Raw genomic sequence first — 27,667 nt, 5'->3', positions numbered from 1 at the left:
CGTGCAACACTGGGGGCCTGCTGGATAATTTGGCCTAAAGCATTGCGGGAAGGAGAGGGGAGAACACCCCCGCTGCCCAATAAGACGACATGAAACAGACACAAGCAAGCCAGACACAGATGGATGAGGTGATATAATGGTTTGAGTGCCCTGTACACCTGGGTTGGCATCCCAGCACTGACACCAGCTCCCGTTCTTGGGTGCTGAGCTCTACCCAACAATCTGGCCCATTGTCGCCATGTGCCTCAGTTTCCCCACTGTAAAAAAGGGGACAAGGGTACTAACCTCACAGGAGGCAGAGTGGGAGTGGTTGGGAAGATTCAGCAGTGAGCTCTGGAGGTGAAAAGTATTCATGATCAGAACCAGGGAGATTACTACATTCTCCATCGATTTCCATCAGGGAACATCTCTGCATGGAGGTGCTAGTTAAAAGTGAAAGGGACACTACAAAGGAAAGGAAGTTTTCCTAGCTGTGGAGGAGAGAAAGGGATCTTTTAGTGGGTGCTTAGGAGATCATAGACTTCTCTCCAGACACTTTTCCACTAAGACGGCCTTGGACCACAGAGTGTCGCATAGTCGGAGCACGAAACAGTTAGATCTTCTCATCGGCACAGAGAAGGCCTTGGGGCTTAAATAAAGGCTCACAGACCCCTTGCAGAAATCACAAGTTTGGAATAAAGCAACCGTTATGGAGATCACCTGCTTTGAACGACAACCATGAGGAGCCCAGAGCATGTTCTTAGCAAGGATACAACAGCAAACCTGTGGCCACCTCAGACTCCATTGCTGTGATTGTGCTGCCAAAGACGGCTCCTCAGAATTTGACAACAGCAGCAGGGACAGAATTCCCATCCTATAGCTACAGAAGCGCCAAGGCTGGAGGAGAATCTCCCTTGGAAGGGTCTATGACACATGGCTGAGCAGTACAGCTCCCATCCAATAGAGGGCAGCAGTACAGGCACAATCACCAGTGACAGCCATGCTCTCCATTTCCATGCACCACATTTCAGGGAAGATGTGGACAAATTGGAGAGAGTCTAGAGAAGAGCAACAAAAATGATGAAAGGTCTAGAAAACATGAGCTGTGAGGGAAGATTGGAAAAATTGGGTTTGTTCAGTCTGGAGAAGAGAAGACTGTGGGGGGGAGGACATAACAGTTTTCAAATACATAAAAGGTGGTTACAAGGAGGAGGGAGAAAAATGGTTCTTAACCTCTGAGGCGAGGACAAGAAGCAATGGGCTTCAATTGCAGCAAGGGAGGTTTAGGTTGGACATTAGGAAAAACGTCCTGTCAGGGTGGTTAAGCACTGGAATAAATGGCCTAGGGAGGTTGTGGAATCTCCATCATTGGGGATTTTTAAGAGCGGGTTGGACAAACACCTGTCAGGGATGGTCTAGATAACACTTAGTCCTGCCCTGAGTGGAGGGGACTGGACGAGATGACCTCTCGAGGGCCCTTCCAGTTCTAGAATTCTAGGCCTGCTTTCAGCCAGACGGATCCTGGAGCGCTTTCCAAGCTGCAGTATCTACATGCCAGGGAGCCACCTGGCGGAGGGCAGCAATCACCCGCGACAGAGAGTGCGCTGCAAGCAGGGCGGGTGCGGGGAGGAGAGGCACGATCCCTTTCGGGGTCCTTGGGCACACAAGGGGAGCAAGCACACTGCACCCCTCGTTCCTTCGGGTGGGAGAGCCTGTCCCATCTCGGTGGGCTGGCACGGAGGGGGCATGATCATGCTTCCCTTACCTTTGGTGGGTACATTGGCATCCACCAGCTCCTTTGGTCCCCTACACTCTTGTAATCTACACCACCCTCAAGCAGGGGTTCTGCACTCGCTGAAATGGTCTCTACTCCTTGGCCTGCCCGTCGCGGGGCTATTAAACCTGGCTGTGCACACAGTCACCACGCTGCACTTAATAGCATCTTCCAAGCACTGAAGGAGGGGGAAGACCGGGGATACATGGGTAGCTGCCTTTCCCTACAGTGAAGGCTCCTTCCTGGCTGGGCTGCAACACATGGGCCCTCTGTTGACTCTGCTCAGCTTGAATACGCAGGAATTCTAGCTGGGCCCCACCACACCCTCCAGTGCAGCTGGCGGGGGCCCCCAGCCACCTTTATAAGGGTCACCGGTGCTGACTGGTGAGCAGAACACCCAGATCCCCCACATCTGTTCTCCAGTCCCCCCCATCAATCTCTCTGCCCAGGCCCTGATCGCCTCTGGCCTTCCCAACTGTAAGCCCCCCTTTCCGAGCTTCTACTTTCTCCCCCTCTGAATCCAGCCAGAGAGCTGCACCAGCGAGTGTCTCCCTTGCCTGCACTTAACCCGGGGATGAGCAGATATTGCGGCATGCCGGTGTGGCCGCAGAGTGCGGGGGAAGGCGAGACGCTGGCCGGCAGGGGAGCAGAACAGGCTCTTGTTGCTGTGCGATGTAACGTTTAAATAAAAGTCCTTTAAGAGTTAAATACAAGCTCCCCGGCTCTTAATACAAATACAGACGCACACAGGCCTCTGCCCATATCGAACCCCCCTTAGCTGCCCTAACCTGCGTCACACCTTCAAGCTCCTGCACCGGTTGCCTCCCTGCCCCACCCAGCATGCATAAGCCCCCACCCATCTCCCGCTTCCCTCTCCGGCTCTGCTCCAGGAAGCCCCCTATGCCTGCAGGGGACGCAGCAGGCAGAGCTGGAGGGAAACAAGGCTTTGTCGAAACGTACGAAGCAGCCAGCCTCACGTGGGACACTCTGCTCTCTGGGGACCATCTTCAAAGGCAAAGAATTAAAAAAAGGGGGAGGCATGTTCCTACCTGGGGTTAACGAACGCATGCTAAAGAGGCAGCAAAGATGCGGCAGCTCAGCCGCTCCAGTTCCACCGTAGGCTTGAGCTTGGTGAGCAGGTCCAGCGGCCGTGTCATCGCTGCTCTTTTAACCCGTTAGCTAGCCTGAGTTAAGAACGCACCTCCCACACCCTGGCAGACATACCCTTTGCCTCACCGCAGCCAGCATGGCCGGCCTCTTCCCAGTCTAGGCCACCCCTGAATCCTCCTCCCCTCTCTTCCTCCAGCTCCACTCCTCATAATTCACCGAGATCCTGCCCCGCGCCTGGCCCCCAAACCCACCAGATCAACACGCCCCTCCTCCCCGCAAGAACATGGGAAACAAGCCTTAAACAAAAACAAAACCACCCCCAAATATTTCAGATGAACAAGCCACATGCTTGAGCCCAGTCCCCAACCTTCAGCTATTTGCAATCTATGTACTCTTCACAGGAGGTGCCTTGTCTTTGAATTTCTCTGTTACCTACCTAGCACCTTTTGGGCCATGTATCCATAATAATTCCGTCAAGAAGCTATCTGAGGTACCTATAAGGGCCCCCCATTACCATAATAACCGATCACCTCACATGGACTGATCCTCACAACACCACCACAAGAGAGGTTGGGAATTGCTATTATCCCCATGTTATAGGCAGGAAGCTGCGGCCTAAAGAGACAGACTAGCCGAAAGCCACACAGGAAGACTGTGGTGGACAGGAACTTGAACCCTGGACTCCCAAGTCCCAGGCTAGAGTCCTAAGCACTGGGCCAAAGATAAACCCCCTAGAAATGACGCTACCAGAGAAGCGAGCGCTCCATAGTGCCCTTGCTTCAGCCATTCATCCCCCAGAGAGCTAATCCGCTCACAGACCACAGCCTGCCACCAAACAAGGCCCAGCCACAAGGTCTCACTCAAGCTCTCCTCACTGGGCCACCCAACTGAAGCCACCAAGGAAAGCTTGAAAGGAATCAGACACACCAGTTCCTCCTGCCCCTTCTTTGCTTCTATGCCCTGAAGGATGTTACCTTGCAACAGCAGCATTTGCAGAGAACCCCAGCCCTGAGGCTTTTAACCTCAGGGGCGCAGGAGGGCAAGATTTTCCTCTCTCTAAGACAGGTTTCAGAGTAACAGCCGTGTTAGTCTCTAAGGTGCCACACGTACTCCTTTTCTCTCTCTAAGAGAGAGTGCAAAGAACACCCACCAGGTGGCAGCACACGCCAACAAGAGCCATCACCACCACCCAAATGGCCCAAGTGTCGTGACCGTGGGTCACCAGTTTGAGGCTATTCCCTCGGGCAGCCTCCAAATGGTAGAAGCTTGTGAAATTAAATAAGCAAATAAAACCAGTGCGTAAAGTTGGCTAGAAAGAGGAAGTGTCAGTACTGGGACTACAAAAGGCGCTGTTTGCAGGGCTGAAAATTAAAAGAGTTTAAACCAAACCCTCAAAGCCAGCCTATTTTCAACTGGGAGCAGAGAGCAGCAGGAGAGCTAGGGAGGGCAGGGACGGACCAGATCAGAACAATTAAGAGCAATTTACGCACCAGAATGGTTTATAAACCAGAGTCTTGTTTATAAACTCCAGTTTTATTGGGTCCACTCTAATCAACCCCTACTTTCCCAAAGATTCGCCAAAGCGGTTTTAAAATATCTCCAGTTGTGTCACTCCTGCCCCCTCCCCAGGGAGGCTTCGTTATGGGTTAATGAGGGCTCGGCGTTGGAGAAATTCAGGATGGATGGCAGGAAGAGAGACTTGGGTTTAATTCTTCTAGTGATGCCCCCTCATTCTGCTGCAGTTTCCCTCCCCCTTACATCCCCATCAGCCAGGTCTTTCTCCATAGATCAGTCCATCTGGACAGCTCTTTAATGGCTGACGGAGGCTTGCGCAGAAACAGATCGCCCCAGCCAATGGCTGGCACTCACCAACGGCCATACACGCAGCAGTTTCGGGGTGTTGCTCTTGCCAGCTCAGCCACAAATCGCTTTCCTCACCCCTGCTTGAAGAGTGCTAGTGAGCACAAGTGGGATTCTTCAAACCCCAGATTTCCTCTACCAGGCAGCTCTGGGTACTTACTGACTTCAGCTACTCTAGGCAAGAGCCAATCCCCTTAATAAGCACCCACCACCAAACATCTCAGGGGCTGATACTGGCTTTCTTAACTCCCTCACATGTCACCAGTGCTGCCCGTGGGCAAAGATGCAGTATTGCATTGAACGCCGGTACCGCAGTGCCTCCCTCCTCTGTAACTTACCTGCCCCACCACCATTATTCCCCCACTCTTTCACTTTAGCAAGCCACAGGGACCCCCATCCACAGACCTGCCCCTTTGGGAAGTTATATAAAACCCTCGTATCCTTTCAGAGTGGGATAGGCATTTCTACAGCTCGACTCACAGGAGTGCCCACTGCCTGCAACTAGGAGGCCACGCAAGGCTTTGGAGCAAGGTGGCCTTGAATATCGACAGCAGCGTTGTACCGTATGATGCTGTGTAGTCACCTGCGTGTTATCTTTGGATAAAGAACGTGTGATACCTTGTGGGGCCTTCACCCCACACTGAGCGCAGAGAAATAAACACTTCAGTATCGTTCTGTGCTCTTGAAGGGCTGGAGAATTCCAGCTCCACTCGCTCTGACCTGAACCCTCCCTGCCCCCTCACACACACACACACACGGCCTAGGAAAACAGCCAGCCGCTGCGAACTGCAGCTCTAACGCCAGCCAGTTAAGTTCTTGCAGAGATGCAAGATGCAAACGCTTGGGGTCACTCCTGTCTGCACAGCCAACGCAGCCTGCAAAGCGGCCACAGAGCAGCCTGGAAGAGGCAAGTCCATGTGCAAGCTGCCCAGGCTGCAGGAGCCCAGCTGCACCATGTGAAAGCGGGTGGGGAGATTCCTTCAGGGTAAATTACTCTGGGGCAAATGGAAGGGAGTGGGCATGTGGATGACAAAGGCATAAGGCTGAAGCAGGCGGTTGGAGTGAAGCCCTGGAGGTACCAGCAGCTCCCTTACCAAAGGGGAGGGCAGTGCCCACAAAGCCCTCGCCCTGCTTTAGGAAAGCCCAGGAAAGCCTCCCCAGGATGAAGACTGAGCATCACAAGTGACGGAATAGGTGAATCTGGGACAAGCTGCGGCTTTCTCGCAAGCTGAACTGCGCTGATCCCAGCCCCCACTTGCAGGTTAGCCTCGAAGCACATACCTCCTCCCTCCCCAGGACACGCCAGCCGGCCAGGCAACTTGAGGCAAAACTCAGCCCAAAACCACCCCGGTTTAGCCTGGTTTTTGGTTGCAACTAAGCATCTCCCCAGCCTGTGGTGGAAGGGCAGAGTGCTCAGACTGGCACTCAGAGCCCATTGGGGCCCTTGCTTTGCGTTCCTAGCAGAACTCTCAGCAGGGAGAGTCTGACTCACATCTGCACCAGGGGGTCAGCACTGCTTTGAGAACGGGCCACTCCTGGGCCTTAGGGAAGACGTGCCTCAGGAACACACTGTGCTTTCCAAACCCTGCATTTTTTACATTGCATCCATTGCCGAGTGATCTAGTCCATGGTCCGGAGAGAAGGGGGGGGGCTATCGCAGTTGGTAGTTCAGCCAAGGTGACATGGGGGGAGGGGGTGTGTGTGTGTGTGCGCGCGCTTGGCCTGACTGGGAGGAGTGGAAGTAGGAATGCTCATTCAGTGCACCCTGAAGTGAAGCCATAGGCCACAAGGTAGCAGGCTGTTCTGAAGTCCAGATACAGAAGTCTTGGTCTCGCTGGAAGTTGCAACAAGCCAAGCAGGAGTTAGTGTGTAGACCCTAGACAGACAATTAGATCTAGGCTTGGAAGGGTTATGGAAATGCTAGTAAACGTCAATTTCACAGTACATGGAAAAATATTTCCATTGTTAAAAACTGAAATTTACAGACAGGCAACTTAAGAAAAACGCTGCAGGAGAAGTTACTAGAGTTGGATTTAGGGATATTTACTTTGTTCATTTTGACATGTGCTGTTGATAATTTGGGTTTTAATGGTTGTAAAGCTTTCACCTTTTGAGTCTCAACCTCTCCTGTCATTAAATAATTGTCTCACATGCACACCACCGGGCGTCACTTATCAATAAAAAATTTTCACAATTGTACAAATAGAAAAAAAATGATTTAAAAAAAAAACAAAAAAAAAACACCCACCACATCTAATTTGGCCCAGCCTGACTGTATTCCAGGGAATTTGGGAACTCCCCCAGGGTCAGCTGCTTGTGGTTTTTCCATAGGAAGTCAAAATGAGGCCAGCACCCCACAGAAAGGTGAAGAACTCCCCCCTTTGGTGAACAATAATGGCCTAGGAAGAGCCCAAGTGCCTTTGGTAGTGGCATAAGGGGGGGGGGGGGAGAAGAGCAGAGGCTGCATGGACACACCAGAGAGCCCGCCATGTGGAGTCAGCAGCTCCCCCTTAGATCTAGGGTCCCAGATGGCCATTTTAAGTGGTTTGTCCAGGGCTGCGTGGAAGGAAGGATGGAAAATGGTCGTGTCAGCCCACCACCCCCACTGGATCGGCTGTGTCCACACAGAAAGCATCAGCTAGTCATGCTCTGGCCAGTGCTACGCTCCCAGAAGACCTGGCTTCGACAACAGTGCTTTGGGTATGAAACGCTCAAACTCCCTGGAGCACTAGGGTCAAGTCCTGGGATGCCTCTCGCTTGGCGGCAAAGACTTCTGCTCCTGGTGAGAGACTGTGGAGGTACTGGCTGGCCTCTGGGGAACATCGAGTTAAATGCTCAGCTTTCAACAGATGCCCGGGGAAGGGAGCCCTTGGGAAAGCGAGGGTCATACAACTGGCTTGAACCCTAGACTAGGGGAATGCTCGCTGTCCTTTGACTAAAGCCATTGGGCCCAGAGCCAAAGTCACTTAAGTGCCTAACTCCCAAGCACATGGATTAATCTGGCCCTCAGTGCCAATGGCAAGGATTTGTTTCTGCAGAATCAGCCTGGCAGTTTACAGCGTCCCCTTGGATCCTTGACGTCCACACCGAAGACCCACAATCTCAGTCGTTCGAGCCTCATCTGAAAAGCCCACACCCTGCATAAACCACCACCTACCTACCTCAGACAGGGTGCAACAAACTGACCCTGCTGGGGGGGGTTCAAACCTCTGACTGCAAAGTCTGGGCAGCTCAAAGCAGATACCAGGAATCTCCTCATGGAAGCATATTCCTGTGAGGCTGCTGTGACAGAAGGCACTAGACCCGGTCCGTCTCAGCAGCAGGACCACAGGGTGGTTCTTGAGAAGGAACTCGCCATGTCTCTCAGTTTATTACTTGTATTGCGGACTCACCTGGGCCCCAACTGAAAGTCAAGGCTAGACACAGGCACTCAGACAATTTTATATGGCTTTTTTTTTTTATGGGAAGGCCAGGAAGAGAATAGAATCAGCAGTGGCTTCCCATCCCCCAACCAGGAGATTGTTAAACCCAAACATCATCCCCATTCATTATCCTTAAGACTAGCCTCCTCAAAAGCCTGGCCAATTGGGCCTAGAAACTTGTCCTAAAGATCACATTTTGGATTCCTTATAGGCAGAAAGTTCCCTCCCAGAAGTCATGTAGTGTCAGCTGAGGGGAGACTGATTGTCCTGTCCAAGCAGCTCTGAATAGCAGGGGTAGGCCAAGAGAATCATTTTGCAGAATGGAGTGAAGTCAAGTGTTTGGTATTTCCAGATGCTCATTTAACACCCCACACGCCAACCCTATAGACTGGGGGAAAGGCTGAACTATTTCATCCGAGTCAGACATTAGGACAGTAGCAGGGAAGGGGGGAAAATTAACAGAGCCAAATGTGTTGTCATCAAGTATGGATAGAAATTTGCAGCCCATGCCCAAGGGTGGTGGGGAGAGAACCAGACGGCTGGCCACCTGGGCTGATTTAAACCAGGGCGCCTGCAGGGCAGAAGAGCGAACAATGAAAACGCTGTCCTCTTAGAAAGCGGCATGAGGTGCCATTGACTTGGGGTGGGAGGGCAGAGGCAGGAAAGTCACTAAACGAGACTGGTTTATCCGAGTTCAAAGAGAAAGGCGCAGCATGCCGAGCACTCGGAGATGCACACTGGGGCCAGGGAGCAAGCGCTGACCTTAGGCTGCCCACTCCGAGGCAGTTGGCTTTAGAAATCCCAGGTCATAGGGTTGATGTTTTATTTTTTAAGAAAGGCCCCAGAGCATCTGACTGGCTGAGATTATTCCCTAGGTAAGAACCGTGCCATGTTTTCCCAGCCTGGTGCTCAGTAGAAAGGGGATCAGATGTCTTTAGGGGCTTTATGACGGCTCCCTCTCACCCGGTTTGCACAGCCCCAGCACTCCTCCGCAACCCGACGACGACTAGACGGTGTACAGAGCCCCACGGCTCATGAGTAGGTCCTAGGCTAAATCAGCGTGTGGGGTACCAATGGAAGGGATTCACCCTGAGCTCATCCCTCAGCTGTCACCACCCCAACCCCACTGCAGGGAGAGCTGCAACCCGCCCGCCACATTTCCTGGCTTCTTGTAACTGAGCTTTGGGTCCCAGAGTCACCGGGAAGCACTTGAGTCAGACAGGCGGGCAGGGGCCAAGACAAGGCAGCTTTTCTGTTGCGAGGGGTTGTTTGCTTAGCACTCAGGCTGCCAGAGCTCACGGAGGGTTATACAAACCCAGGGGGGGATTTTTAAAACCACTTCATTGCCTGCTCCCAGGCCCCGCTTTCTCCTCCCTGAAATCCTGGTGGATTGGATCCTAGATCCTAAATCCTGGTCCTAGATTTTGCAATTGTTTTCTGAGTCAAAGTTAAAACAAAAAAATAAAAAACCGACATCTGGGACCTGGAGAAGACTTTGAGCTGGCCTGTTTCCCTCCCCCACACACGCACTCTGCACAGTTAAGTGGCTCCCAAGGCCCATCCTCCCTGGCTAATTGATACCCCCACACATACACACTCCCTCCACTCCTGCCCCACATGGCTAACCAGCTCCTGGGACCCATTCTCTCAGGCTAACTGTTCCACCCCCACAAGGTTCGCCGATTCCCATGGCCCAGGCTCCCCTCCCTCTCAGCCCCCCAACACTCTGCTTGGCTAAGCAGCTCCTGTGCTCACGCTGGTCTTTATCCTCACACAGAGGGATACCATAGTGCTGGCTCTAGCAAGACCCCAAAATACAACAGGCCAGGTCCCTGGAGTTGGCTGGTAGAGCCCAGACCCCAAAGAACTCCAAGCCAGGTGTGCAAATCCCTCCCACCCCCCAGCCCAAATCCACAAAACAGTGCAATCCGCCCCCGCAAAGGGCATCCCAGGACTCCCATGGACTTCAGTGGGTCAGGATTCCCCCCACACTGCTTAATTCAAACCCAGCTCCACAAGGCAATCCCTCGGTCGCAGCCACAGCCCTCATGCAGCTGCTGTGGGCCTGGCTCCGATGTAGTTAATGAGGACCGAAAGGTCATTTCCGCAGAGGAAATCCAGGGGTCCATAAAAGCCGGGTTTGGCCAGCAGGCAGTTCTCACAGGCTGCGATGCTCGAAAGGGAATATTCAAAAGCCCAGCGAGAACAATCGCATTGCCTGCAGGCAAGAGACAGCACAAGAGGCGGGCGCAGGGCCAAAGCAAACGATACATAGTTGAGGCAGAGGACAGTCATTCAAGCAACCTATCAGAATCACAGCCCAGAGAGGCTACCTACAGGGACAGGATGGGCACTGTGGGATAACCTGAACTACACCGATGAAGAATGGGGGAAGATTAGCACACACAGAGCCACCTCCAGCAGACGGAGATGAGCAGCACCCTCTGCCGCACCAAAGCGCTGAAAGATCACTTGAGATAATTGCCCATCCAAAGGAACGTTAGACACGTTCTCCTCCTGACCCAATGCCGGCACAGAACAAAGAAAAATCTCTGGAGAGGGACAGAGCTAGGGAATGGGAGTCAGGACCCCTTGGTTCCACCCCCAGCTCTGCCACAGACTGGGTATGCAACCTCACTTCCCTGCCCCATACCTCAGTTTCCCCATCCGTAAAAATCATGATAGTGACGCTTGACCTCTCTCACCTAGGGCTGCAGGAGCTGGTGTTTGCAAAGTTGAGAGAATCTCTAATGACGGGGGTTCTAGAACCTCGTTATGTTAGTGTTCTCCAAGCTGTGGTCAATGGCATTAGGGAAACGCCCCCCAAAAAACCCCACAAACGCCACATTTCTGTTGGTTTACATGCACAAATCAGAAGCACCCACTTCCTGCTCTAAATGCCTCTGACACATCATGAAGATCAAAACTGAACACTGCACTACACAGAGCCAAAGTAACGGACCTGGCCTGGTCTCAGATCCTCCCACCCAAACGCTGGAGAACACACATACAATGTAGCTGCATGGTCCAAAAAAATCAGCAGATCGGGGTTCTTTCAGACCAAAAGTGGATGGGTGAAATGGGCCCCTCCCTTTTATTTAGAGGTGGGACCCACCTCACGTGCCTCTGATGATCTCAGCTATAGCAGTATGGCATGGGAGACCTGTCTAAATGACAGGCCAAACCATGTCAGGCTTTCTAGGTTGAACCCAGAAGCCTGAACTCCACCCAGGAGCTGAGAAGCAGCAAGTGCAGATCAGAGCAGAGAGGCCAAGTACTCACAGTCAGAAGCCCCACCTAACAATCCAGCCACTGCATTCGGCACCCCTCTTCGGTCAAAGCTGTAGCCCCAGCACAGAGCGCGTTGCAGCAAAGCAAACCAGAGATGGCCACGTCCCCGACTGCAACGCAGGCTCGGCCAACTGGCTGCCAGGAGGCGATGAGGGTTTGAAGCATCAGGATTGCAGGACACAAGTCCAGACTGCAATTACTGTTCCACTGAAGCCTTCCGGACCAGCTTCATGAAAATCCTCTACCCCCCCGCCCTATGTCAACAGGGCCCAAAAAGTAAGAGCTGTCCAGTCTGCGAGAGGCCGAAAGACACAGAACCAGAATCCTCCTCTGGCAGCCCCCTGGTCTTACCCAAAGATGCTTTTCACCTTCAACGATGGTCCCAACACATTTTCATCAGATTCAGCCTGGGTCCTCTCTCTGCCCAGGCACCAAGGACCCTCTGTGCCCTAGAGACAAGCGCCACATTGTTTTCAATAGGCCTAATAAAATGGCAGCTCCCCCTCCCAGCCATCACCACTTGCTCTGAAATGCATTACAGTATAGAAAACAGCAGGGTTCTCTTTTTCCAGGGAAAGAGAAAAACCTGCTTGTATTCTGCTCCACTTTAACTTCTTTGTTCATTATTGGGCAACAACCTTGGGAAGAGAGCTCTTGTTAGGGACAGCATTTCAGGCTCAAGGCATGCAAAATTAGGGCCTGAACTTAAGTGGCAAGAGAAGGCAGCTTTAGTGTCAAAGAAAACAAAAATCCACTATCCTTCTCTCCGAGGTGTCATTAGGAAGGATTAAAGGAAACCCGAGGAGCCCTCTTCTCCAAATGCAGAAAGGACGATTTGTTACAAGAGCCTGTTAAACCTTAGAGGGGTATGTCAAATCTGTTGTGACCATACCAAAAAATAAGACACTTTAGATTCCAATGGCGGTTTCCAGAAAAAAAAAAATTTACAGGGGTAAAATAAATATTCCAACGCATCAGATTTACTCAGAAGCCTAGAAAGTAAGATTTTTCGGAAGTGACTTGAGCTTGTCTACACCACCCTGCAGTTCTGACACCCCCAGGGGGTGTCAATCGCAGCACGTCCCAGCACGCCACGGTCTATACAGCACAGCATGCTAGCGCGTGCTGCAGTTAACACCCCCGCAGCCCAAACTGCAGGGCTGGCCTGCGTAGGCAAGCCATGAGTCCCAGCGTCCAACGTGACTCAGGCGCTTTTGAAAGTTCTACCTCCTGTCAACAACAGAGGTGTGATAAGCCAGCCGCTTTCTGATCAACGAATAATAGGGGCTTTCTGGAGAACTTGGAAGTTGTCTGTCAACTGACAGTCACTAAACATTCTGCCACGCCTCGTGTACATTACTGCCTTTAGGTGAGGTCCATGGGAGGGGAGGAAGTGCCACACTTTGCAGGATTGGGCCCATAATGCCTGCATTTCCCAGTGTAAATTGGGAATCTCTTGCCAGGAAGCCTGTTCTCTCAGGAATAATGAAAGCATGGGGCTACCAGACACATGTCAAGCGGAGCAACTCATTGGATTTTAATATAAAAGTCAGTTTTAGGTGCCCAAAGTTACATTTCCAGATATGGATGGGCCTGGAGCGTCTAAAAGCGGTGACCATTCTAGTCAGTAACTTTTAGCTGTCAAAACTTAGAGAGAAACCAATGCAGAATACATCAAGAGAAAAAACAAACAAACAAACAAAAAAAAACCCAAACACACGTGCTATCACTGATCCACAAAAAAGTTATTGGGCTCCATGCAGGAATCATTGGGTGAGGGTCTCTGGCCTGGACTATGCAGGATGTCAGATCAGCTGTTTTCAATGGTCTAGTTAGATGGAGATATTTCCATCCCCACAGCTGCTCCTCCCCATTCACAGTATGGGATGGAGACAAATGGATGTGAAAAGGATGTTCAGCCCTTCAACAGCTGCAAGTGTTGGGCAAGAAAGGCATCTTCTGTTCATCGGGAGAGATTCTTGGTGTGCTGGCAGGCACTGGCTGAAAGAGGATAGAGAACCTTTCGTTTCTAAAGGATTTGGTTTTGGTGGAAGGCGAACGACTGGCAACCTCAGATACTGAGCAGCCTTTTTGATATCTGCAGAACAGGTATTGCACCAGCTGCTGGTAGATGTGCAAGGGCCAGATCACAACTGGTCACACTAAGCAAAGAATGGCATTGCAAGAAACAGCTGGTTGGCAAGTCTTCCGCTTGCAGTGCCTGCGTGATGCTTTGCCACCACAATTGCCATCCCAAGTGTTTGGCTCCTGCCGGTTGTAGACATTGGCTGTGATGTCTGGCTCCACTGGGCTACAGTTTCTTCCATAGGAAAGGAAGCCACCACACAGCAGTTCAGCCAGTTTAAAACACGCGGCACTGCAGCATGGGAAGTTACCCAAATGTCCCTGCTCTTCGCAGCAGCGCGAGCACCGTGGGATAGCTGCAGCGATATAATCAGGGTCAAAAGACATGCAGAAAAATAGTTACGCTACAAACACTGGAACAGCAAGCCCATTGCAAGGACATCCAATGAATGCAACAAGCCAGGTTATGCAATCAAGTCCCCTGCAATGGAATTAGTAGAATTCCACTTTGACTGGAATTTTCAGAAGGAATTAGCACCTATATCTGGTGCCAGATTTTCAAAGGAGCTCTGCACATTGTGTTTTCTTTTGAAGATCTAGCCCATTATAAGTGCCATAAGAGGAGGAGCTGAGCCCTTTTGAAGAACTGGACCTTACTGAGACACCCGCTATCTAGCACCTTTGTTGTGGGTCACAGCCAAAAGGCTCAGAGTGGAGTGGACTACAGAGAATGCCCTTTCCTCCCGCCCACCCCACTTCAAAAGCAAAAACAAACCACACACCCACCCACCCCTGAAAGGCTATCAAAGATAGCGGTAACTATGCTTAGCCAGCCATCCTGCCTGCCTACCGTTGCATGTAGGCAGAGACTTACAGAGAGACATCTTGATTTATAGCTTGCCCCTTAGTTTCACCCACCATATCATGATATTTATTATATGTTCATATGTCTACAAGCACACACACACTTTTATTTGAGCAAGATTAGTACACATGCTACGCTGGTTTGTCAGATCACTGCTCGCTGGCACAAAGTCCATATTTGTTTCCCCTGCAGGGGTGAAAATAAAGGGGGTTTTGTATTTTCTCCCTCTTCTCTTTGCGGGTCTGAGTGAGTTTATTTGACACTCCAGTGCTCTTTGTGAGCTGAGTGCCCCACAATAAATGCTGCCCTTAAGAGTTACTTGGTTAGACAGAGGGACCCTCTTCAGAGGAGAATGGGGGGCTTGTTGAGATGAGGCAGGAGGGAGGGTGGGAGAGGCCCACTGAAGAGAGAGTCTATGCAGCCCTCATAGAAGGGTCTCTGTCCTGGACTCACAATAGAGCAAAATTCTTAAAGACACCGGGGGCTGAAAGGAAGGAAGGAACGAACGAACGAACGAACATTTTCCTCCCTTTAAAAAGGAGTTTTAAGGAACAATTGAAGAAGCAATAAAAAAAAAAAGTCTTTACTTTCCCAGACATTTTTGGAAGTAGAGAAAACATCCCTCCCCCTTCCACAGCACAACTTTTTGCCAGAAAAAGTTCCCCCCTGTTTACACATATTTTCACCTCTTACTGCCACAAATCAGGGCCCTAGAAGTCCCCCTCTTTTTTTTGGGGGGGGGGAGGGGAGAAGGGGCATAGCACAGAGATAATGGAGAAATAATCCCCTCTTCCAGTTGAAACCAGGCCAAATATTAGCCTATGGTTCAACTCTACCAATGGCTCCTCTAAAAAGCCCAATTCACGGAGTGGAGCAGGGGAAAGAGACTGCAAAGCCCCCCCGTGAGCAGTTTTCCATGGGAGACCCAAAAAAACAACCAACCAACCCACCCACCCACCCACCCACGTAAACCACAAACAGCTACCAGAGTCACTAACACCACTTCGTCTCCTGCTCCCAGGGCAGAGCAGCGGCTTGGCTTGCCTGCCACAGGCACCCATTTCGACGGCCAAAAGGTGGGAAGCTGCAGAGAAGGGGACATTCCAGGACAGGGGTGAATGGGAGCGAGACCCACCTGTCCACGATCATTAAATTCATCCGCAGACACAAGGACGATGGTTGGGTTGTGTTTATTAAACACAAGAGAAGGGGGAGAGCACGCAATTCTTCCTCCACCCTTATAAAAGGTCAGCATGCAGGCCAAAAAAAAAAAAAAAGGACACAGCTACCAACGAACCTCCACTTGCAAGGTCAGAAACCCAGACTTCAGCCAACGTACCTACAACATCCCCTGCTATTCCAGTCCTTCCCCTCCACAGCTTTGCCGGTTAAACCTACATCAACCCCCTAACATTCTAATCCTGGGACCAGGGCCACCCAGGAGAGGGGAGGGGCAGTTTGCTCCAGGCCACCCATTTGAGAGGGCTCCCAAAACAAAGGAGGGGCACAGCAGGGCCAAATTTGAGTGAAGCATTGCGGCCATCAATAGTGCAGGGAGCAACTCGTCCACCCCAGCCAGGCCCAGATCCCACTGGCACCATGCCACGTGCTATGGACGTTTTGTAATGTGAACAAGTGGGATTTGAATGAAAATACTGGACTTCTTTCCGTTTGTGACCTAAATCAGGATTTCAAAGCCAAGTCCCAGGAGGTGAATGGCTGAAATCCAGAGCCTTTGCATTTCTAGAAGTACACATGCCACTGTTCCACACTCGGGGTGCAGAAAAAGCTACTGGATATTACACACTGGACCCATAACAAAGTCCTCCCCCCCAACACTTCATTTCTTTCCCATCCTTAGCTCCCCTTCTCAAAAGCGGACTTCTGGACCATCTCAGCGCATCATTGTCCGTTCACTTGGTCAAAAAACAGGGTCCTCTGCAACCAACCTCAGTCTGAGTTTGCATCTAGAGCTGAACTCTGTGGTTTGGCCTCCTATTAGTCTGGTTTGTTTCCATTTTGTTTTTAAGCCCTAACATCTTTAAAAAAAAAAAAAAAAAACAAACAAACACACACACCACACAGTTCAAAGCCACTTGCCGGGGAGTTGCGTGACCTCAGCTCACGTTGCCCACATAACATGTCTGTCAAAGACACGAGTCATAGCCAAGCCCCACCCTGGCAGGATTTTTTTTTTCCCCCCCTTCCATGTTAACTTCGGTTGCTGCTTTGCTGTGTTTGTGGCATTTGATACAATGGAAAACCACATCCTTGAGGGCTGCAAATCCACTCCCCACACCCAAACCAAACGCTGCTCATCATATATGTGGCACTATGAATACAACTCTTTAGGACGTTGGCCAGCTAAGCTGTCTAGTTTCTTGCTTGTTCTCTTTTGTGCTGGCAAGCGGTCAGGACTGTTTGTCAAGACTAAGCCTTCAGAAGAAAGAAACACACCAAAATTTCAAGTGGCAGTGAACAAGGAAGTCTGACTACTCCATGCAGAACCCACCCAAACAAGCGTCTGATCTCACTCCTCTTCCTCCTTCACAGTCATAAAACAGACTTTTCCACAGGACAACTCCCTCAGATTCAGAGCACCTTGGAGACAAAAGGGCTCCTTCCCTTGGACCAGGTTCCAAACCAAAACATCTGGCCATCAGCTGCAGAACTGATCAGAAAAAGGCCGAGATGGGAGAGCAGACAGTTCTGGTTATTCTCAGACATCCAGAAGGTACTCTTATTTTTCCCCCCATACACAGTTACATTCAAGGTGGGTGTTTAGCCATAGTTTTCATACATCATTAATCGAACTGCCTATTAGGCCCCTCTGATGTCACAGAAGATGCAATCCAAAAGCAGCACAAGTCAGGCCCTGAAGTCCTTGAGGATGTTTAAGTGTTAGGTTGGAGGTGTCGGGGGGGGGGGGGGGGGGGGAAGAAGCAAGTGTTCCTGAGCCATCTCTGGGTGGCCATGAGCTATGCAGACTCAATGAACCCAGGTCCACAACACTTGCAAGGGCCTGGAGTGATGATCACAGTCTCACTAAGCCCAAACTAAACCCAAGTTTACTCTAATTAAAGGTGGGACCATCTTTCTTATCCCCGAGAGTTGCTATAGATCCTATTATGCCCATTACACAGATGGGGCAACTGAAGCAATGGAAGTGAATGGCTTGATTTGCCGTAGGTGCTCAGCATATCTAAAAAGGTCCAGGCCCTTACGACTTGCCCGGGGTCATGCAGGTCAGCAGCAGAGCCTGGAACCTCTAGAGCACTGAAATAATCCCGTTTTTAATCTACATGTCACACTGCTTCGCTATGCACAGCTCCCCAGCATTCATCTGGCATCATTCATCAAAAACGTGGTCAACCACGTTTGGCTGGAGTGCAAGCACTTTGCACTTCTGTATGGAGATCGGGATTAGAGATTATTGGTCCTAGTCTTTACTGCCTGGGCCAACACATGGATTGATACTGCCTTCAAAAACCAAAAGAGTGTTTTCAAGTCTTTTCACAGTGACTGGTGTGGCCCAGTCAAAAAAAGAAAAAAAAAAGGGGGGGGGCCCCCCCGAAGGGTCTCATTTAATCATTCTACACAGCTGAGAATGATTTTGCCTGGGACCAGAAGAGGAAAGAGGAAGAGAGAATTAACCAAACTCATATTTTAGCACAGAGAAGAGAGTGGCTAAAACAAAGAACTGGTGCGACATATCCACAAGACAATTTGTTTCCAAGAAATTTAAGAACGAAGATACTTCTCCAATTTGTCCACTGCCAAAAAGACAGATTGCATATGAGAACTTCAAGTATCTTAATTAACACATCTTAAGGAGGGGGAGTAAGATAAAATGAGCCATTGAGTCCAGAGCCAAATGTAATGCCCAATGGTTAGAAGTACAGGACTGGGAATCAGGGGTTTTAGTTCTGGGTCTGACACGGACTCTAACTGATCACCACAACTGACGCTGGGAAGGAACCTTCCCCCAGGTCACACTTGCAGAGACCCTGCGGGGTTTTTAGCCTCTCTGCAGCATGGGGCATGGATCACTTGCTGGTTTGAACTAAAGTAGAGTGTGGATTGTTTGTAACCTGAAGTCTTTAAATCAAGATCTGAGGACTTCAGTAACTCAGCCAGAGGCTATGGGCCCATTACAGGAGTGGGTGGGTGAGTGAGGTTCTGCAGCCTGTGATGTGCAGAAGGTCAGACTAGGTAATCATGAGAGTCCCTTCTGGTCTTAAAGTTGACCAACTCCCATTTCTCGAGGCTCCCGGGCCATGCTGATAAAGTAGGAGATGGGGCCATGTTGAACACTGAATCTGTCTCCTGGGACAAGTAAAGCAACTTGCTGTAAACCCTAATCCTGCGTTAAGAGCTTTCATCAAAAAGGAATGGTATTTATTAAGGAGTTATAGGAGGTAATAAAACAGATTGTTTTCACACAGGGTTGACACTAACATGGGGGACTGTTAGTATTTGGCCCTTCGTTTTTAAATACATCTTTCTGCTGAAATAAGCCGTTTTAAACAAGGCTCACCTTTGTAGTGCAGTTCTACCTTTCGGGTTGGCCTTGGTAACTGGCAAGACATTAGAATTTTCTCTGTCTCTTTGTTGCTTTTCTTTTCTACTCAAAGTTTAAACAAATACTCAAGCTGCATTGTCCATCTGGCATTATCCCCCTATTGCCTAGTGGATAAAAAGGGGGGTGGGGGGGAAAAAAAAAAAAAGGAGGAGGAAGAGAAGGAGATGAGCCTCAAGTCAAGAAGTTTAACAGCCCAAAATTCAAGAGCATTCCAATCCATTCTAGAGAGAGGACCCCCTCCACCATCTAGAAAATGCTGGTTCCAGCTACTGCCACAGGTCAGAACCAATCACTCTTTTTAATAATACACATGAGGAATGAGAAGTGGTGCTGCTAGATTAGTTATTTTTCTGATCCAATCAATCAAAAGGGAACGGAGATTAGCTTTTCCTGATGTAGGCTGCATTTCAGAGTATGGCAAGAGTACGCGATCCATCATTTTGTTGCTTGAAGAATATCAGAAGAAAATGCACCCCCAAAAGAGCATTAACTTCTCGGGTGGAAGCCTTTGAGATACATCTGGCATCAGTGATTCGCCAGCTTTGGGTAGTAGGGGGAGAAGTTCCATTTCATGACCCAGGGCATCTCCAGTTTTATTTGCATTGCAGTAGTGCCTGCATGTCCCATCTGAAACCAGGGCCCCCTTGTGCTGGGTGCTGTACGTGCACATAGTAAGAAACAATCCCTGCCCTGACATCTACAACAGGCAAGCCAGACAAAGGATGATCTTCTCCCTTTAGCAGATGGGGAGCTGACTCAGAGACAAAGATTTGCTCTAGGTCACGCAGAGAGGCACTAGCAGATCCAGGAACTGATCTCCTGAGCCCCAAATGAATGATGAAACCATATGACCCCCTGCCATTTAAACCACTGCGGATACTCAGCTCAGTGGCACCATAGGCTTGGGGCAGGACTGTAGCTGTGCAGCAACTGACAGGTCAGCTGTCTTGCTAGTCTTTGCTTAATGGCTGAGATTTGAGAATTGCTTTGCCCATCGCTTCAGTCCGAGTTTCTGAAGGGGGGGGGGGGAACAAGTACTCAAGTGATGGAGCAAGTTAATCCAGTAAAAAACCTAACCAATCAGCTGATAATCAATACCTGAAACCATAGCTCCTGTCCCACCTCACTGCAGGAACTCTCACATTTATTCTTGGGTTCTTAACCTCACTGGTTAAGACTTAGCACATAAATAGCCTGATTTCATTTTCAGTTTACCTGGGCTGTGTCTTTACTAGGAAACTTCCCAGCTGTTCACCCCCACCAATGGAAGTGGCAGCTCAGACAGGACTCCAGAGCAGGGGTAAGTGGGTTTCATTGCAACCGTGTCATCTATGTCCCATCAACACTGCAGCCCCTGCTATTGCTAACACCAGTGGGAAACCATGGCTAGGACATTCGCTAGTGTAGACAAGCCCTAGTGCCCCAGTCACTGTTACAGGGACCACAAGAAACCCGACAAGATTTCATTTTTAAAAATTCAAGGTTGGTCCATGACTAGTCTGGAGAACGGCACTCACAGTGGGGTAGGTTGGGCTTCTGCACCCCAGCTCCCCCAGCCTGTAAGATGGGGATCGCTCCCCTCCCCCAGCTCAAAAGGGGCAATTGTAAGGACTAATCAAGGCGCAATGTCGATTCCCCCTAGAATCTCTTGGGAGATTGCTTGGGCCAGTGGAGCTCGATGTGGAGACGCAATGCTGCTGTATCGCAGCAGTGAGAGGGCCGGGGTGCACAGGAGCATCACGTGTCCCATGCAAGCTGCAGAGCCCAGCTTCATGGAGGTCCTCCTGCTGATGCTCCATAGACGAGCAGGGAGACGGTGAGTGACCCAGGTTAGGCTGTGGGGTGGCCAGAGCTGTATGCACAGTACAGAGCCATTGGGCGAAACCTTCCCCAAAAAGGCAGAAAGAGGAGGAAGAAACAGCAGGTCCCATTTGCTCCTCTCCCACACACCTGCTGTGGCCCAGCTTACTGGCGGCCGCTGCTGCAGGCCAGGCAGGGCAAAGGAGTAAAATCCCCAGCATGTTTCTCCCTGTTGGAGGATTCTACAAGAGGTTTCCGGTGTACAAGGAGACCAGACTCCCCCTTGAAAGCTTTGCCACTGAGAACACACGATTACAGCGCTTATTCCCCCTACACAAAGAAAGCCATGGGTATAATTCCACCAACCCAACTGCTACCTGCCCTAAGTCTTGTGGGTTATAAGGAAGGTATCCTGTTGAAAAGGACGGTGGGGTGTAGATCTCCTCCCTCTACCCCCATCAGCACATATACACCAAGAGAGACAGCAGTTAATACAACTGCCAAAGCATCTCTACTCAGTGAGCTTTGCATTTCTGTGTCCATTTCATAATCTGCCCATTGTCCAGGACTCACTTCGCCCACCACTGAAACGCAGCCACCTTGAGGTCGGAACATGGCCGCAGTTTAAACAGCGCACCGCAGATGGGGAGTACCTCATGCCATCAACATGACAAGGGAAGTTTGAGGTTGGCAGAATGTTAGGACTTGGGATACACAAGGGGCATCAACAGAAGCCTGTCTGGAGCCACGTGGTTTTATTTCCTGTATTTATTTGAGTGAGAGCAAGAAGCAAAATTAGTCAGTTTTTCAGCTATGCTGTTATGTGGCCTACAAGCAAGTAACATGCAGAGTACTGTGACAACATTTTACATCCTACAGTACCTTCCATGCAAGGATCTCAGATGTACTCTGCAAACACTGGACCAAAATTTGTCATTAGTAGAACAGTGTTCAAGGTAGTGTTGAATTAACCCCAGGGGTGAATAGGACTAATTAAGCTTGTGAAATAAATGTCCTCCACCCATTTTTACAAGTAAGAACAACCGATGCATTGAGAGATTAATTGAGACATTGACTGAGGGCACAGAACAAGTCAGCAAGAAACCAAAGGAGTCCTGAGTCCCAGTCCCCGTCCCCTGCTCTAACCACTAAACTAGAATCTCTCCCTTCATAGTCTCCATTTCCCTAGGATATCTTCCTCCCAAAGGCCTTGCATTACTGCATGCCAAGCTTTCCCTTCCTGCCAGCTCTGGTGCCCCCACAGCCACTGTCTGGTAACAAAAAGAAAGACTGCTCGCTTCTCTTGCTGAGACATTTTAATAGGGGCACTGTCTCAAGCCCTTAGGAGGGACATATGCCACACAGTGAAAAGCAACCATACTAATGTGTGGGAAATAAAAGTGCCTCTTGTTTACTTCAAAGTAACCGCAAATCTCTCTTTTCCAAGCTACCGTCACTTACTCTCCACAGAAAGCAGCAGATAGCCTTTGAAAGAGATGGTGTTGGCCTCAGTGATATGTCCAAAGGAGCAGACAGCACTAACTTGCTTGTATGTTATTGGTTGCAGGTCTAGACTGGTGTGGTCTTCTTGTTGTAGGAAGCAAAATAAGGGAGTCATTCATATTTTTCCAAATTCTCACAGAAGTACTCTTGTGCATCAGAGATACTTGCATAATCAGTCTCAATCAAGTGTTCCTCTGCATCGGTGTGAGCAAGGAGTCTCACGCCAGCCAGCCATACATCAAACACTGCTCATGTCCTCTGCAAGACCTCACTGCTAGGAGAAATTAAACACACACAGAACCAGCGCCAGCTCGAGGCAGGAAACAAAACTCATCTAGGTTATTGTCGATCCATATTTTTTCCCTGGGGGGCGGGGAATCCATCCACACCTATAAGGTCAAGTGTCACAAAGAAAAGCAGTATTTTCACTCCTTGATTGCCCTTCCTACCACTCTTAGCATGGCATGACAAGTCACACGCCTGCAGCATTTTATAAATTGGACCTTCGAGTCTATTCACACTACCGGTAAAGTGTGTTTGACCCATTCCAAGAAGCTAAAAATTTATTTTAAAGCATATGTAACACAGACATTTCTCAGGAGGATAAAATATGCAAGTTCCAAAGAAAAGCAAATATTTCCTATATAGAAAGAAATACAGTCCTCCCTTTCTTTTTTTTTTTTCCATTTTAAGTCTCTCCTAGCTGCGAGCTGTGTTTATACCAACTCCACCTATGCCCTCCCTTTTTAAAACGTCCAATATCACTGTCAAGCTCAAAATACTTCAAATACTGTTCACGTATTCATTGAAATGGGCTTTAAGTGACAGGTTAAAACCATTTCCAATGAGTGGTACACAAGGCTGTGTTGTGGAGACTGCGATCAAATAAAAACAGGGTCCTGTTACAAATATAGGGGAGGATCAAATTGCAAAAAACAAAGGTGTCAGGTCACTTAAACTACCTTTGCCTGTGGTGGATGATAAGAAGGTGAATCATTCGAAAGCATTCCAAGTTTAGATCAGCTGAGCGTTCGGAGTTCCTTGCCCACCCTGGCTGCAGGGTGCCTGAAAAAACGTACCCCAGTGGGAAAGACAGCTGAGTAAAAACAAAAAAAAGTCACCCAAAAGGACGTAGGGGCAAAATAGAAACAAAGACTTATTATATAGGGGAGAAGCCTAAAGCAACCATTAGACCGGTTTATAGTGCCCTGAAAGTAAAGGGCCTGGTGTTAAATTACAGGCCAGGGTTAGTTACTCTGTGCCTCCAGCGACAGATCTTAAAGACACAAGATAAAATTAAAACAAACACCTTGCGGGAAAGACGAAAAGGCAGCGCTTTCTGTAAGGACAAAACCATTTTATCTACTTTTTCCAGAGAGACCTGGTCGCATCAAAGTACTTGTGATCAGACACCCACCCAGAGCACGCACTGCCCTTTCGGGCTTGAAAACGCTGCCCACTGCACTTCCATGGCACGTGTTGGAGAAGACCAGGACAACACACAAACCGAGGCGCATTCATGTGTACCAGATCACTCTGTGTTACTCAGGAAAATGGATTACCACCCCATAGATTCTACCCCAAAAAAACCCCCAACACACACACACACACTCCCCCTGCATGAAATTTGGTTATTTTTCTTTTTTTCTTTAATTCCTTTCCTAAAACCAGCTGATCTTTTTCTCCATTTTGGCGTTTCCAGACAACACTTTAACCCCCTGGTACATTACAGCCTTAACCTGAAGCCTTATTTAACCCGCCCTGGCTCCATGCTCTGGGAAGTTACTCGGTTTCATCGGTCTGCTGCTATTCCTCAGAAGCCTGACCCAGCTGCTGCTGAGGGGAGGCGCTATTTCCTCACCGATCTAGCCAGCAAAGTAACGGATCTGGGAAAAGAGCGACTAGAGAGACAAGTGCAACAGACACCTTTATAGGTCGAGTCTCCTTTCTCTCCATGGAGCACAGTAGCAAGGTACGGTGCCCATATAAACTGCCCACTTATTTATCTACTCTTTACAAGAATAAAGGTTGCTCGTACCACAGTTTTAAAAAAGGGGGGCGGGGGTTGTTTTTCAAATGCATTAAAATCGACCCTTCCTTTAGGGTTAAAAGATTGGGGGGTGGGGGTGGAGAAAGATGATCTGTGTGGAAAGAATCTGATTCTAGGCAACTCCAGTGCGCCCCACCTGTTACCATTTCACCAGGCCGCTCCTAAAAGTGTTTCCCCAAAGCATTTGGGTCACCAGGAAGGCCACTTACCTTCAGTTCACCAAGCAGGATGGGGATCGAGTCAGACGAACGGGTGAGCGTATATTCCACACAAAGGGACCCAAAAATACATCACCAAAAACGGATGGAGAGAGAGAGAGAGATAATTCCATGTGGGACCGGGTCCTCCAGCAGCAGCCGCGCGGCGCATTCCCCAGGCGGCATAAAGCACCCCCGACCTGTTTGGGGCGCCCCCCAACAACACGCCCCGGCTTTGCAGCGACTCCTTTTCCGAGAAGGGGGGCGCAGAGACAGCAGCTCCGAGCCAAGCGGGGTATTTCCGAAGGACGGCGGCTGGGAACCGCGTCTCGCCGGCGGATGCTCCGCGCTCCGGAGAGGGACCGGCCCGCCGGCGCCCCAGCCAAGGCAAAGGCGCAGCGAGGGCTGCCAACACCTCTCCCCGCACGGGACCTCCGGGTCCGGCCGCAAGGGGAGCCCAGCCCTGCTCCGGCCGCAGCCCCGGGCGCAATTCGCCGGGCCCCCCGGCTGCTGGTGAGCGGGCAGGGCACCCCAGCAGCCAGGCGCCCGCTCCGCTCCGCTCCGCTCCTCCAGCTGCTGCGCCCCTGCTGCCAATGCCCCGTCCTGCGCCTGCCATGCCGCCCTTATATACTCCCCAGCTGCGGGCTGCAGCCGGGCAGGCTCGCTGGGGAGCGCACAGCACCCTGGGAGTTGTAGTCCGCCCCCCCCGCCCCCCCCCGCGCCCGGCAGCAGCGCGTGGGAGGCGCCTCTTGCAGGCAGCTGGGCAGAGCTGGAGCCGGGGGGGGGAGGGGGGGGGCAGCAGAGGTTCGTGTCGGCGGGGGGCAGGTGGAGTGCAGAGCGAAAGGCGTCAGGGGCTGCCCAGCCTCGGAAGGGGAAATCTCAGAGAAGGATCAAAGCACCTTAATCATAGAGGGGATGAACACGTTGCGAAAGTTCCGCAGTGCCCAGCTCGGGTACTTTAAAAATACCTCCTGGCTTCTTTTTATTGGCCAGCTTGTTTTTTCAGCCAGTCCCGTGCACTGGCTTCATAGTTTCACGCTTTTCCCTGCAGGCACGAGGGCTAGAAATTTCCCTTGAGAGTTCCAAATATTCACAAAAAGAACAGGAGGACTTGGGGCACCTTAGAGACTAACACATTTATTTGAGCATAAGCTTTCGTGGGCTACAGCTCACTTCAGCGGATGCATCAAATAAATTTGTTCGTCTCTAAGGTGCCACAAGTCTTCCTTTTCTTTTTGCAAACACAGACTAATATGGCTGCTACTCTGAAACCAAATATTCACATGACTCCAGAAGCTGAGGCTCTAGGAAAGACACCACTTATCATGAAACATGCAATAAATCAGGTGACTGGACAATAATGCAAGTTCCAAGTGAGAGGAGTATGTACAGAATTAATTCCCTATACCCACTGAGTAAATGAGTTAATTAGGAGTTTTAGGGGTGAAACTGATTAACTCTCTCAGGTATTAATCAATAATTAAACTAATCATTAAGACATGTATTAACTGAACTAGCAGTCAGCTACATTATTGACCTGTGTGTTAATCTAGACCCAATGCCTGGAAGCATTTACACACAGGAGTAGTCCACTCAAAGTCAATGGAACTACTCCCACTATAAAGTAAGAGGCGCATGTGTAAGTCTTTGCAGGATATTTGGGGCCTGAGTGATGCATTAATTTAATTATATATTTCTGTGGATTCCTTCTAATATCACAGTTTTTGCTAAGGTGCAGGAAAATACATGGGTTAAGACACGGGTGCAGGACAAATGGTAATGCTTAAATGAAGTGCATATATTTAGAATGCAAGATACTCCTTCCCCATAATGAGGTCCCAGGATTTGTGTGGATCTGTGATTTGAGAGGACAGGACCTCCCCACACACAACACACCTATTCAGGACAAATTCCTTTCTCTCCCCCACTGTAATGGAACTATTGGGAGGCAAAGCCTTCTGGCTCCACAAGGAATTTTCTAGCCTCCTATGTGATTCTTTTCCCCATTGCTTAATTTGTGCAAGGGCTGAGCCCCGGCTCCTCTGGGCCTGGCAGTTCCTAGGCCTGGCACCTCTGGGCCTGGCAGTTCAGAGCCCCGCCACCTCTGGGCTTGAGGTGTCAGTTATGAATGTAAAAAAACTGCTTGAACCCCAGCACCTCTTTCATTACAAATTAAGCACAGCCTTTTCCCCATACAAAGCTAGTCTGTAGCCACGCAGCCCATTTGGTACCCACTGACGTCGATAGCTGGGGTCCAGGATTATATAAAGCCGGCAGAGGGACTCTAGGCTGGGTGGGTAGTTCAGGTTAGACACCAATCTCCATGTAAACTGCAAAATTTTCTTAGGGGCCAATTTGAAGAGCAAGGCTGGGCTCTGGGGAGATCTGAGGGGGGAGGGAGGAATCTTCCACATCAGGCCAGCTGCTCAATAGCCACTGCTGCTTGTGTGCATAGGGTACCCCCTCTGCTATGGGGAGAGGATGGGAGGGTAGGCATAGCAGCAGCTGCAGCTTGCCTAGGTCCTGACCTCTGCATGATAGCAGGCATCCACCAGAAAGCACACACCAGCTGGCAGCCACCTTCTCCAAATCCTGCTACTCCCTTGCTGGGTGGCACAGGGTTCACCTGGCAGGGGATTCTCCGGCTATGTAAAGGCAGGAGTTATCCCCTAATGCACCCAAGCAGGCTGCCTCTATGAAATGGCAAGAAGAGTCCAGTGACAAGCCTGCAAGGGGCGCCGGGTGCGGGGAGGGCAGGTTTTCAGGACCCAACGCTGCTGTGGAAATTCTTCTTTCCCTGAATTGCTTTGAGATCAGATGAACTTATTTAAGAAACCACAGCTGAAACACTGCACAAATTGCATTGCAGTGCTTGCATTGGCTGAGTTTTGAAGGAGAGAGTGGGTCATTTTTATGGTACATTAAAGGAAAAACAAAAACTTACTACGTTTCATCCTTTGGGTGGAAATTAGAGTCTACTTGAAGTGAGGGAGTAAGGGCTAGTGGTTAAAGCATATAACTGGTAGTCAGGAGCAGAAGGGTTCTAGTTCTTGGCTCTGCCACAAACTTCCCGTAGGAACTTGGGCAAGTCAGTTATCCTCTTTGTGCCTCAGTTTCCTCCTCTAGCACAATGGGAATAATGGTATTCA

General features: G+C 50.0%; 1 long non-coding RNA gene across 1 annotated transcript in view; it reads right to left on the bottom strand.

Moving 5' to 3' along the window:
• Positions 1-25,206, bottom strand: part of LOC141998630 (uncharacterized) — a 630,544-nt gene extending 605,338 nt beyond the window's left edge. Inside the window, exon 1 of the long non-coding RNA XR_012641872.1 lies at positions 24,531-25,206. This is a non-coding gene — a long non-coding RNA (uncharacterized LOC141998630). The remainder of the gene's footprint in view (positions 1-24,530) is intronic.
• Between the last annotated feature and the right edge of the window lie 2,461 nt (positions 25,207-27,667).

This window comes from Natator depressus, chromosome 14 (assembly GCF_965152275.1).
Source record: "Natator depressus isolate rNatDep1 chromosome 14, rNatDep2.hap1, whole genome shotgun sequence".
NCBI classification, from domain to species: domain Eukaryota; kingdom Metazoa; phylum Chordata; order Testudines; family Cheloniidae; genus Natator; species Natator depressus.
Note: the sequence above shows the minus strand (reverse complement) of the source record. Positions and strands in the feature narration are given on the sequence as shown.